The 13,950-nt window shown below is 40.5% G+C and overlaps 2 protein-coding genes across 2 annotated transcripts in view; one reads left to right on the forward strand and one right to left on the reverse strand.

Moving 5' to 3' along the window:
- The window catches only part of ATP8A2 (ATPase phospholipid transporting 8A2), a 1,022,388-nt gene that overhangs the window by 178,129 nt on the left and 830,309 nt on the right, over positions 1-13,950 (reverse strand). The window lies entirely within an intron of this gene.
- Positions 1-13,950, forward strand: part of LOC143981486 (endogenous retrovirus group V member 2 Env polyprotein-like) — a 41,025-nt gene that overhangs the window by 7,468 nt on the left and 19,607 nt on the right. The window lies entirely within an intron of this gene.

Consider the following 13,950-nt stretch of genomic DNA (forward strand, 5'->3'; position numbering starts at 1 on the left):
ACTATAAGGTTGTAATGGTACACAATGGGGTTGATTTACTAAAACTGGAGACATGGTAACCAATTGGCCTTCGGGTTGCATATTTGAACAAGTTAGAAGTTGATTGGCTACCATGCACAGCTGCACCAGATTTTGCACTCTCCAGTTTCAGTAAATCAACCCCAATGAAAACCTGCGGCTTTGTGTAACTAAAAGACAGGCTTAATCTGTCCGCTAGCTTGTATACAATTTTTGGGAACTTTTTAGGCATTTATAGACAAACTTTCTTACAAACACAACACCTTATCTTACCAATTATATTACAGAAATAGTAGATATATATATAGATATATTTATACTATATATAATATATATAGTATATTATATATAGTATATATATATATATATATATATATATAGTACTTACTTAACAGCCTATTTCAAAACATTGCAACAGGGTTCCCTACCTGCCCCTGATGGCTTACGGGCCCACAATCCCTAAAACTCCAGAAGATGTCCTCGATCCCTAGGCCTTCAGGCCAATCTCCTTGTTGAATGAAGATGTAAAATTTTTGGGAAAGGTTCTAAGCACTCATATTAACAAATATTTACATGCATTGATCCACAGGGACCAGGTGGGCTTTGTCCCCGGCTGTCAAGCGGGGGACAATGCCAGCAAGGTGATCCATTTGATACATCTGCTTGAGCACTATAAGATCTCAGGCCACCTTCTGTCAGACATCTACAAAGCGTTTGACTCGCTCACCTGGGAGTACCTGTGCTATGTCCTAGAATGATGGGGTTTTAGAGAATCGGTTCTTCAGTGGATTTGGGCCCTCTACTCCTCCCCCTCCTGTGCCTGTCTGCCTGTGTCACCTATTCTGGCCACCTCTCCACCTCCTTTCCAATCTCCAGAGGGACCAGACAGGTTTTTCCCCTATCACGACCCTATTCATTCTGGCTCTAAAGCCCCTAGCCATTGCCCTTCAAGTGACCCCAACATCTCTGGAATTCCATATGTCGGTATACACCATAAAGTTGGCCTCTTTGCAGATGATGCCCTCCTGACCCTAACCAACCCCCTGACTATCCTTCCTAACCTCTAGGCCCTCCTCTCCTGTTTTTCTGCATTCTCCAGGCTACAAATCAACCCTCACAAAACCACTGCCTTGAACATCTCTCTCGCTCTCTACCTTCTATAGGCACAGACTGCGAGGGGGTCTTGGGGTCCCTAACCTAGCCAAATACTACCAGCTGCCCAGATATAACTAACCTTACTCCATGCAACCTCGGACATCCCATGGTGGGTGCTTCTTGAACATCCTAATTGTGCCCCAATTCCCCTATCAGCCTTGCTATGTTGGTAATGGGTCACGGCTCGGATAGTGAGTTCAAACCCATCCTAAAGGGACCGGTGCTTACAGAGGATGCGACCAGCAGGGGGGATATAGTACATATTTAGTGGTCTTGTCCCTGCCTCAAAAGGGTCTGGTCTAGGATGTTTGGTCTTCTACATTCCTTGTTCCATATACCCATAGAGAAGCCAAAATTGCTCTGAAATTAAAATTTTATGACAAAAACTCAATAAAATATATATTCAACCTAAAATGTAAGCTTCTCAGGTTCATGAGTTGAAATTATATATATATAGCCTCGGACACGACGACACAATATCCAGTTCTTACAGGACTATAGAAAATAAACAACAGATAGAAGTTAGTGTGTGTTTTAGGCGTTTAAGGAAGAATATACTGGAAGTAGTTATATACGGGCAAGGAAGTCGCCAAGAACAAGAGGCAGAGAGACACTTGCCCATCAAATGCCTCTCCCACTGTCAAGACCAGTGTCAAGAAAGACGTTCTGGCAATCCAGCTGTTCCCGAAAGACCTTTCCTGAACTACAGAGCACCTCCCGATTGCCGCTGCCTCCAGCTTCCAGTCCAGTCCTCCCTGCTGTTCCTCTTGCATGGCCATACCACCCTGCTGTCTGCAGTCCTTGACTTCCGGCTTCCGCTTCTGGACTACGGTGCACCTCCCTTTCCGGTCCAACACTCAGTTCTCCCGCTGTTCCTGCTTCCTGCTGGTCCCAGCTCCAGTCTGCATCTGGGTTCTTCTCAGCTGATCGAAGTCCGGACCAGCCCTTACATCTGTGACCTGTTAGGCACTTGTGCCGCTTTGCTCTCTTGAGCCCCTGTCTGCTCTATCAGGGGTTCTTGAGCCAGAGGAATACGAGAAGCCGCTCCCTGCATAAGTGGGCTCAACCACCAGGTACATGACAACCAGTCACAATATTCTCACCAGTTTAGCCAAGGAGTATATTTTTTATGTTGCACTGAAGAGTTGTTGCAAAGAGATTTTTCAACAAGGTGAAAAACTTGTTTGCGCAACAACAGTGGCATCTGACATAAGCACTGATATAAATACTCATTTTTGCAACTCTTCATGGCTCAAATGTGCCCAACATGGTGCAAAATTAGTGCATTGCTCAGGATGCTAGGTGAAGTTGAAACAACTGCAACACCAACAATCAAACTTGTAGATGTGCTAGAGCAGTGCATCTCAATCTTTTTTCAGCCAAGGCACCCTTTCATTTATTCTTCCAAAGCAAATACCTGCACACTGGTACCGACTAGTATTCCAGTATTTCTCTTCTCCTTCAGTTTCTCTTTGTCACACCACTAATATGACCCAAGTGCTAACGGAGAGGGAGGCAGAGGGCAAAACAAAGATGCTGTGCAGGAGCCTGACGTCCTCCTTATCAACTGACAACATTGGTTGTTAGGACACCCGTGACTATAAGGTTCTAATGGTACACAATGGGGTTGATTTACTAAAACTGGAGACATGGTAACCAATCGGCCTTTGGGTTGCATATTTGAACAAGTTAGAAGTTGATTGGCTACCATGCACAGCTGCACCAGATTTTGCACTCTGTAGTTTCAGTAAATCAACCCAAATGAAAACCTGCGGCTTTGTGTAACTAAAAGACAGGCTTAATCTGTCCGCTAGCTTGTATACAATTTTTGGGAACTTTTTAGGCATTTATAGACAAACTTTCTTACAAACACAACACCTTATCTTACCAATTATATTACAGAAATAGTAGATATATATATAGATATATTTATACTATATATAATATATAATATTTATATATAATTTTTTTTTTTAGATATATATCCACAGGTGCCCAGGCATTGGTAGACCAAGTAAAAAAGAAAAAAAAAATAGTACATTACATTTAGGTTCCGAAATAACTGCCTTATAGTAACTATTGCAACCTGACACGCGGGAATCAAAGCTGAGGTTAGCCGATGTGTACTACCCAATGAATTTGCAAGTTGAGTAAAAACAGGATAATCCAGGGTGCTGACCATCGATGGTAGAACATTGAGAAGCTCAAATGGCACACACAGTGCAATGCCTACATATACATATTTGTGGTATTTGGTCATACCCTTCAGCTAATCAATATCAATAGAATACAAGCCCTCCTTATACATCCTTTTACTTATAACCTTTGCCTGCATTTAACCTGCTTCACACCATGCTGATATTTCTCACCAAAATGTAAACCTCTCATTCATCGCCTCTCTGACCTTTCTCACATTCGCAGGTTTTGTTTACATGTTAGGTGCAAAATATGAGCTATGGTTTTGTAACACTTGTATTTTGCCTCCAGGTGAGCAGAGAGGTCATGGTGATACATTGTGAAATGGAAAGCAATACCCAACACATGCTGTACTCTGCCCCGGGACAAGAAAAAGATCTTTTCAATTGACAGACAATGAAACGTTTGAACAGTTTGATTTGATGGATGAGAATGAAAATACAGTTGTCTCCATTTACATTTCCTTTTCTTCAGAGGTTGTTGTGATGTGTACATATTTCTATAAGAGGTGTACGTGGTATATTTTTGCTGAATCGTGGGAACTCAGCTGCCTTCGCTACGCAGCTATTCATAAACGGACACACTGTAACATAAGAGAAGAAGTGCAGGAGAAGCAAGGTGTCAAACTGTAGGTCAATTGATGTATGTGCAGATTATTTTATTTTTTGTGACCGCTTTGAAAATAGCAAATGAGAAAACATCTACCTTGACTGGACCTCACCAGTATATTTCTTTCCTTCATGTAGTACACAAACACGAATGCTAGTATTCTAGCAGGGTTCAAGTGGAGCAGACACCCCAAACACGGATCTTATCCCCAAAGATTAATAATCTATTAACCACTTCAAGATCACATTGTTTCACCTCCTTCCTGCCCCAGCCATATTTCAGATTTCAGCCCCGTCACACTTGGAATGACAATTACTCATGCATCGCTGTGCTGAAATTAAATTTATATAATTTTTTTGAGAGCCCGATACATAATTCTTTTAGTGGTATTTATTCACCACTGGGATTATTTTTTGTTATATAAAAGAAAAGAGACTGCAAATTTAGAAAAAAGTTTTGGATAGAGTAGGGGCAACATTTGAACCTCTGCCAAGTAATTACTGCTGTCTGGGGACATTCACCTCTCTGTTGGGTGTTTTTGTGACCTTTGTGAGTGAAACAGAAAGGTGATTTCCAATATTTAAGAGTTGTCCCTAGAACAAGATGCAATGCAAATTCTTCCAATGGGGCATCTCTTCCCGAGGCCATTGTCTCAAAGGGGAAGTGAAGGAAATTTTCCCAGTGTTGCAAATGCAAAAGAAAATAAACCGCTAGGGGATTTAACCTTTCCCATACTCTATCCAAAACTGAAAGGACACGTATACTTTAAAAGAGTCTCGGCATACACTTTAATTTTATAACATCATCATTGTACTGTAACAGCTATTCAACAATAATTTTATTTTTGACAATCCAATATAACAGTGATGGCGAACCTTGGCACCCCAGATGTTTTGGAACTACATTTCCCATGATGCTCAACTACACTGCAGAGTGCATGAGCATCATGGGAAATGTAGTTCCAAAACATCTGGGGTGCCAAGGTTCGCCATCACTGCAATATAAGCTTACTTTAAAAATTTCCTTTCATACTGGGAGTGCTGCCTGTTTGTTGGTCATCTCTTTTAACAACTTTCTGGAATCCCTGCATATTTTGCAGCTTCCCCTCTGCTGTTTACTTTCAACTTCCAAGGACTACATATCCCATGGTACCTTGCTGCCTGCAAACAGGGATTCCTGTGCTAAGTTTGGCTCCTGAAACTTCTCCTCTCAGCACCTCTGTAGTTCAGAAGGCAGGCTCTGTGAACTATGTGACACAGCAATACATATTTACAGGGCATTGTGATTATGTGTCACAGAATTCAGGGAAGTAAGGGATTCTTCACAAAGTAAGTTCACAAACTGCGAGGTCATTCAGATTAATTGGAGTATGCAAGAAATAACTAAAATACAGCATGGAAGTGAAAATATCATTTTAAGTTATGACCATAAATGCACGTTATGTAATAACGACTGCTAGAATGGGCTATAAGTGGACAAATGCTATATTTATATATTTACAGCTAATTTTTGACACAGAAATATGAATTAAACCAGGGAGTAGAGTTCCATATTTACACTTGGTGTTTATAGTTTATTCCACCAATCAGAATTAGATGATGCTGTTATATGTTAACTGACTGTGAAAAAAAAAGTTAGACAGCTAAAGAACAAAGCATCTGATATAGGCCCTAAAGTGGAACTAAACCTTACAAATATCTCTTCTCCCCGGCTTCTTCCAAGTGCAGTTTTTTTAGTTTTTTCGTTTTCTTGATTGGTCAACCGGGAAATGATGTAACTCATATGCACAGGAGTTTATCCATTCCAGTGCCGCCAATGTACACTGTAATACACATGTGGTATGTTCAGTTCAGTGTACATCCTAAGGAAGACTGTGACAGACGGGTAAGATTGTTTTCTTGCACAGCATGTCTCTTCTGTAATAAAGAGCTTGCCGGATTACAAGTGTTTTTGTTTGTCCTTTAGTTCCACATTAACCGAAACTGTCAAATTACAATTCCATCAGCAAGGGTTACCAGTGAGGGTTACAACTTGACTTGATTGAGTCCTTCTTACATGAGCTAAAAAGCACATATTATACACCATTAATTGCATGTTATTACTCCTGTCATTGTTGTGGCTTTCAGACATGTAGATGACAGATGGGTAGTATGGAATGCAATAACAGTAGTGCCTAAAATGAAACACACCATGTACTCTGATAAATCTGCAGATATTTATAACATGTAAGCTGTAAGTGGGTGGATCCATTTTCATTACACCAGAGTATGTAAAAATGGCCACGTCATCCAGTATTTTAAAGGATGTCAGACAAAAAAAAATGGTCGGGATATATACTGTACATAATTCGAGCAGCCCCAGATATTTACCTCAACGTGTAATCAACTATAAGTAGAATATTATGTACAGTGCCTTGAAAAAGTATTCATACCTCTTGAAATCTTCCACATTTTGTCATGTTACAACCAAAAATGTAAATGTATTTTATTGGAATTCTATGTGATAGACCAACACAAAATAGCACATAATTGTGAAGTGGGAGGAAAATAATAAATGGTTTTCAAGATTCTTTACAAATAAGACCCCTTTCACACCACATCGCCCTTTGCGTCGGCGGTAAAACGCTGCTATTTTTAGCGGCGTTTTACCGCCGGATTTGCGGCGCATTTCGGCCGATAGCGGGCGCTTTTACCCCCCGCTAGCGGCCGCAAAAGGGTTAAAACCGCCGGCAATACGCCGCAATAGCGGAGTTTTGCCGGCGGCATTACAGCGCTGCCCCATTGATTTCAATGGGGAGCAGCGGTGGAGGAGCGGTAAACTCACCGCTCCTTCACCGCTCCAAAGAAGCTGCTGGCAGGACTTTTTTCTGACGTCCTGCCAGCGCACCGCTCTAGTGTGAAAGCCCTCGGGGCTTTCACACTACACACAATGGTGCTGCTTCTTTAGGGTGGATTGCAGGCGCTATTTCTAACGCTATAGCGCCTGCAAAACGCCCTGGTGTGAAAGGGGTGTAAATATCTGAAAAGTGTGGTGTGCATTTGTATTCAGCCCCCCCCCCCCCCCCCCGAGTCAATACTTTGTAGAACCACCTTTCGATGCAATTACAGCTGCAAGTCTTTTTGGGAATGTCTCTACCAACTTTGCACATCTAGAGAGTGACATTTTTGTCCATTCTTCTTTGCAAAATATGCTTTGATCCAAACCATTCCATTGTAGCTTTGGCTGCATGTTTAGGGTTGTTGTCCTGCTTGAAAGTGAACCTCCACCGATGTCGCACATCTTTTGCAGAACAAGTTTTCTTTTAAGATTGCTCTGGCTTTGGCTCCATCCATCTTCCCTTTAACTCTGACCAGCTTTTCTGACCCTGTTAAAGAAAAGCATCCCCACAACATGATGCTGCCACCACCATGTTTCACAGTGGGAATGGTGTGTTCAGGGTCATGTGCAGTGTTAGTTTTCTTGCACACATAGCATTTTGCTTTTAGGCCAAAAAGTTAAATTTTGGTCTCATCTGACCAGAGCACTGTCTTCCACTTTCTTCCACATGTTTGCTGTGTCCCCCACATGGCTTCTCGCAAAGTGCAAACGGAACTTCTTATGGCTTTCTTTCAACAATGGCTTTCTTCTTGCCATTCTTCCATAAAGCCAGATTTCTGGAGTGCACGACTAATAGTTGTCCTGTGGATAGAGCTAAAGGAGGAAATACACTCACATTTTAGTGCATAAAAAGCACATTGGAATAAAACAGTGACTTCAGCAGAGCGTCCTGATGTGTTTCGTCTTACAAGACATCATCTGGGGTGCTCTTCTGCTATAGGCACTGTACTTATATAGTAAAAAGGTACCTGAGTAATGATCCACAGCCTCATGGTGTCAATTGTGTGGATTAACATCCACTTCCTGAAACTGACAAAATGGCGCCACAGCTTGCGCTCCAAGCCTCATTCTGAAAGGGCCAAAACCAGAAGTGACATCACTTCAGGGAACAAACAAAATAGTGATACCGCGTGCGTTCCAAGCCTCGTTTTGAAAAGGCTGGAACAGGGAATGGCATCGCCTCCAGGAACAAGCAAACCAACGCTGCCAAATGCTCTCCAAGCCTCACTGTAAAGAGGTTGGGAACAGAGATAGTGTCACTGAATCAAAAGAAACCATATATTAAACATAGAACATGAACCATCTGGGCCATGCCCCAGACGATGCCACATATGGCGAAATGTACGTAGGGTGGTCTTGACGTGCTTGACGCAAATCACGTGCCATTTGGGCGTTCGCTTTGCCGGCCGGCTTTTCTTAATGCTGATTTGACCTTTATGTTTGTGAGTATGTTTTTTTATTATGGAATAAAAGATTTTGGTTTACGGTTTTACGCTATGGGAGTTTTTGCTTGCCTTTTATGAATGGTCCAACCACGTGAAAACGAGGTGATGTCCCTGTGTGATGACCCCTAAGATTTCTGATATCAAATGCCTTTCTGATTCTGGGATTTGGTAAGCGCGCATTTTTACCATTTATCAGCACGGTGTTGGTGAAGGAAATTCTCTCTCTTGCACCCGCATAGGATTTCTTGAGAAGAAACACTTATGATTATTGGACTGTTATGCCCACGATTACATCTTGATGAAGAACTGTTTTCTTATATATAATTTTTGAGCACTTTATTCATAATATTTCTGATTGTTCACAAAAATTCTGTGCACTTTACCACTTATGCTCATTAGTACGTCTTTATGAGGAACTGTTGCTTATATATAATTTTTGAGCACTTTATATATATATTTTTTCTGTACGCTTGATTATTGTATGAGTTATAGAGTACATTTTTATTATTCACTTAGTTGTGTTTTTATATTATCATTTTTGACTAGTTATAGTGTATACATATTATTCTGTTATAGGTTTTAGATATATTTTTTTAGATTTTTGTAATTGTGAGTGCGGTTGAAATTCCTGACTTATATGCTTTATAGGTGTGTATCACATCGTATCAATCGCAGCCTTTAGATATTTAGACTGATTGTTGAGAGATTTCTTTAGCGCAGTATTTTTTCCCCAAATTTTAATATATGAACAAAAAAGGTCAATACAACAGTGAGAACCAAACGATCGGCAGTGTTTGCTCGTTTTTCAGTGTTAGAGCCAGCAGGGGACAGATGCAACATCGGAGAAATGCTGCATCCAGCTAGGTAAGTATGATTCTACAAAAAAATTATACTCATACTTTTTTTTTTTATGTTGGCACAGTGGATGATACAAATGATATCCAGAGCATTGGGCTTACTTATTGGTACCTGGGGAATTAATGAGAAAAAGGGTATTTTTATCTATTAATTTACAATTTTAATTGAATATTATTGATTTTGTTTTTTTAAACATGAGAGTTTAAAGGAGACCTAATCTCCTAACCCCATGCACCTTCTGCAGCTATAATTCCCCTATAACTATACCTGAGATTTATTTTTAAAGTTGGCAAGCCTAATATTTGGGAGAAGAGAGGGGTGGAATAAGGAGAAGGGCCAGACTGCATTCTGATCCATGGATTGAACCTGTATGGATGTACACTGCCCAAACAGTACAAGGATTTTAACCACTGCCTAGCTGCTTATCATTCTGAAACTCATTCTGCATTGATGCATGGTTTTAATTACTGTTTTCCTGCCTGTCTGTCTCAAACTGTGATGCTGTAAAGAACTGTATTATGGAACATTGATTTAACCTACAATTGTTAAACTTATATTTACATCATTGCGATAGACTTGCCTTTCTGTTGTCTGTTGTTTGAACAGAGAACTGAAGTTATCTTTGTGGCTGTGGCCTGTCTTGGTATGATTTTTTTCTCTTTCATCCATGTATCTCTTGTCAGTTCTCAAAGTAGAACTAAAGGCAATTTTTTAGTTTTCGATAGAGTAAGGGGGGGTTATAATCCTTGTCAGCTTTTTTGCCATCTGTTTTTCATTGCAGAGATTTCCCTTCACTTCCTGTTCTATAGCCAAACAGGAAGTGAAAGTCAATCCCTCCAAAGTGAGGGAATCCCTGGTTGTCACCAGAACTAGGGTCCTCATTTGAAGGTTTTCCCCTCTTGTGATAAGTGTAAACAGGACAAATAGAGAGGATGAATCTCCCTAACGGGGGTCAAAGGCAGCAATAAAAACCTGGCAGTTATTCTACTCCCTTTGGTATCAACTAAAAATAAAAGTTTTGCCTTCAATTATACTTTAACCGAATAAGTGGCAAACAATTGTCCACCCAATATCCCTATAAATTAAGAACAACATTTGGGGAAAAGGCACTGTTAAGGGGGTAAGGCATCTGCTATGATAATTTCTAGCAAAGCAATCATTTCTACATAACTGATATGACAGTTTAACAGGGCAGTTCAACTAAAGCAGAAAAAAAAAAGTTAACCTGTATTTCCCCTTCCAGCTCTTTCATGCCAAGTCTGAATCCCTCTATCACCACTCTGTAATATGCCCATTATATCTTCCATCTCACAATAGTGCCCCCGCCTCTTTCCCACCCTTCACTTTATATATATATATATATATATATATATATATATATATATATATATATATAATCCAAAAGCTGATATAACCTCCAGGACGTATAGAGCGTCTTTTTCCTCATCTTCCTGGTTCTCTTAAAGTGTTACTAAACCCTGGACTCTTAATGTACTATATCTGGTCTCCCACAGTACAAAAAACATGGAAATACAATAGTTTTGCTAAAATCCTTTTCTCGTCAGCAGTATAATGCAGTCTTGTCCCGATATCTCCCCAACTTTACATACCATATCTACCATCACATTCAGAGCAGGTTGCTAAACATTTCTCCGATGTCCACCTAACCACCTGCCCCCTGGGCCCTGCTCCTTCACTACTACTCCAGTCACCCTCTTGCTCTTTTCCTTGCTCTCTAACTCACATATTTAATCTCTACCGGTATCTGCCCCTCCTCTCTAAAACATGTACTGTTCACCCCCCTACTTAAAAAGCCCTCCAGGGCCCTCAAACAGTCTGAAAAACTTAGGACCCATCTCCTTGCTCCTGTTTACCTCCACACATCTACCTAGTCTACAATTGTCTGAATTGCTACCTCACTAATAACAACCATCTTAATCCCTATTGTCTGGCTTAACCTGACAAAATTCCACAGAAACTACCCTACTGAAACTTAATAACTGCTAAAACCAATGTCCATTATTCTGTACTCACACAATTAGACCTTTCTGTTGCCTTTAAACTCATTGAAAACCACTCCTCTTCAAAGAAAACCCCACTGCCTTGGCATACAAAACTCTGTTCTTTGTTGGTTCTCCTCTTTACTATCTGAGTACTCATTCAGTGTCACCTAGAACTTTCTCCTCTCCGTAGGGGTCTCCCAAGGCTCTGTGCTTAGACCCCTTCTATTCTCTATCTATAACTCCCCCTTTGGTCAGTTTATAACCTCCCACGGCTTCAAATACCATCTCTGTGCTGACAACACCCAAATCTATCTTTCTTCTTCTCAGCTCACCCCTTCAGTCTCCTGCTACACAAATTTACTGTTATATGTGTGTGGATGTCACACCAGTTCCTAAAACATTATATTTTCAAAACTGATCGTAAAATAATTCCTCCCCTTCTCATTGGCCTACCTCTATACAGGTTATCCTCACTCAGCTGCACCCCACTGTCAACAGTTCCACTGGTCTCCACTCAACAAATACAATCCAAAATGATAACAACAAATAAAGCCATCCACAACGCTGCCCCAAGCTACATCACCAACCTTGTCTCAAAAGATTACCCAAACCATCCTCTTTTTTTCTACCAAGCAAATCCTGCTCTCTGTCTCAATTATGACCTCCTCCTATTCTCACCTCCATGACTTTTGCAGAGCCTCTCCCATCTTCTGGAACTTTGTACATTATTTTGTCCAGTTATCTTCTACTCTATCTACCTTTAGGCAATACCTGAAAACCCATGTTTTCAAGCAAACCTATTGAATGTCTAACTAACAAGCAATAATAATAATAAACATAAAAAACTTAAAAAAAAAAGACTACAGAGGCCTTGGCAAATGTTCACAACTAAAGAACTAGCATGCATACAGATGAGTTGCAGTAAAATAACAATAGTTGACATAAACATAAAATGAACAGAGGACCTTGCTGTATATCAGCTCAGGAATTTGCCTGTGACTGCCAATCAGACAATGTCTGAACTTGGCTGTCATACATTTTCTATTAGAACAGTGCTTTACTGTAACCTTATCTTCTTAAAACACATGTAATTTGCACATTTTTTTCTGATATAAATGAAAAGAAAAAAAAAAAAACACGCAATTCCTTCCAAAGTAACCAGCTCCTGAGTGCTCTGTGGAGTCTCCCAATTCTCCCATAACAAAGAGGACGATTCAGCTCAGCAGCTGCCCTATGAACAAACCTGCTCCCCATAGCTGCAATGGTATTTTCTCAGCCTGCACACACAGTGTAGTATCGTTGTTTGCATCCATCATAATAAACACTGGCCTGTGCTGCAGAATAGCACTTTTCACAGTGCAAGGCGTACTGATCCGGAATCTGCTGCCCACACTGTTTGTTTTTTCTCCCCAATTGTAGAACCTGGAAATGACCAGTTCCTGGAATAATTACAGAACACCAAGTGCCGTTTGCATCTAAAATAGTATTTACAACATTCTGCACTTTATGAAGTCTGCATATCCACAACATCCGAGGAAACAAATACGTCTTGTAAGGTTGCTATGTGCAGCCAGTTACATGTGTGGCCACTTATCCTTCTCAGAACATCAAACTGGAGTGTCTAACAAGAAGAAAAAAAATCAGTTCCTACAGTTTTTGGCGGTCACTTCCTTCCTTCTGCTGAGACTTAATCCATTATACATGTACAATAGAAAGTTTTTGAACAAAGTCTGAACACCACCTAGAAACTTAATTGATTTTTTTGTTATATTCTATTTACTTGGTTTGAGTTATATGCTGATCAAAGGGGTGAAGAAAAATCTCCCCACCTTGATACAGATTTCTGTTTTAGCTAATCAGCACCAACTCCTGAAATCCTTTAAGCATAGTCCGAAGACTACATGGCCTGACCATTTATCTAGCCTGGATTATTTAAAAAAGATATGAGAGGTGGAGGGACATGCTTGTAGAGATGTTCCTGTTTTACATGCGTGGGTTTCCTGTATGGGTTTCCTCTGCATGGGAGTCCTCTGAAAACATTGCCACCACTTCTAATTATTATTATTTATTTATTATTACAGGTACTTATATAGTGCCAGTCAATTTACACAGCGCTTTACATATACAGTGTCTTGCGAAAGTATTCGGCCCCCTTGAACTTTTCAACCTTTTGCCACATTTCAGGCTTCAAACATAAAGATATAAAATTTTTATTTTTTGTGAAGAATCACCAACAAGTGGGACACAATTGTGAAGTGGAACGAAATCTATTGGATTTTTGAAACTTTTTTAACTAATAAAAAAAATGAAAAGTGGGGCGTGCAAAATTATTTGGCCCCCTTTCGTTAATACTTTGCAGAGCCACCTTTTGCTGCGATTACAGCTGCAAGTCGCTTGGGGTATGTCTCTATCAGTTTTGCACATCGAGAGACTGAAATTCTTGCCCATTCTTCCTTGCAAAACAGCTCGAGCTCAGTGAGGTTGGATGGAGAGCGTTTGTGAACAGCAGTTTTCAGCTCTTACCACAGATTCTCGATTGGATTCAGGTCTGGACTTTGACTTGGCCATTCTAACACCTGGATACGTTTATTTGTGAACCATTCCTTTGTAGATTTTGCTGTATGTTTGGGATCATTGTCTTGTTGGAAGATAAATCTCCGTCCCAGTTTCAGGTCTTTTGCAGACTCCAACAGGTTTTCATCCAGAATGGTCCTGTATTTGGCTGCATCCATCTTCCCCTCAATTTTAACCATCTTCCCTGTCCCTGCTGAAGAAAAGCAGGCCCAAAC

The sequence above is a fragment of the Lithobates pipiens genome, unplaced genomic scaffold (assembly GCF_037356315.1).
Source record: "Lithobates pipiens isolate NorthernLeopardFrog02 unplaced genomic scaffold, aLitPip1_a1.2 Scaffold_16, whole genome shotgun sequence".
NCBI lineage: Eukaryota > Metazoa > Chordata > Amphibia > Anura > Ranidae > Lithobates > Lithobates pipiens.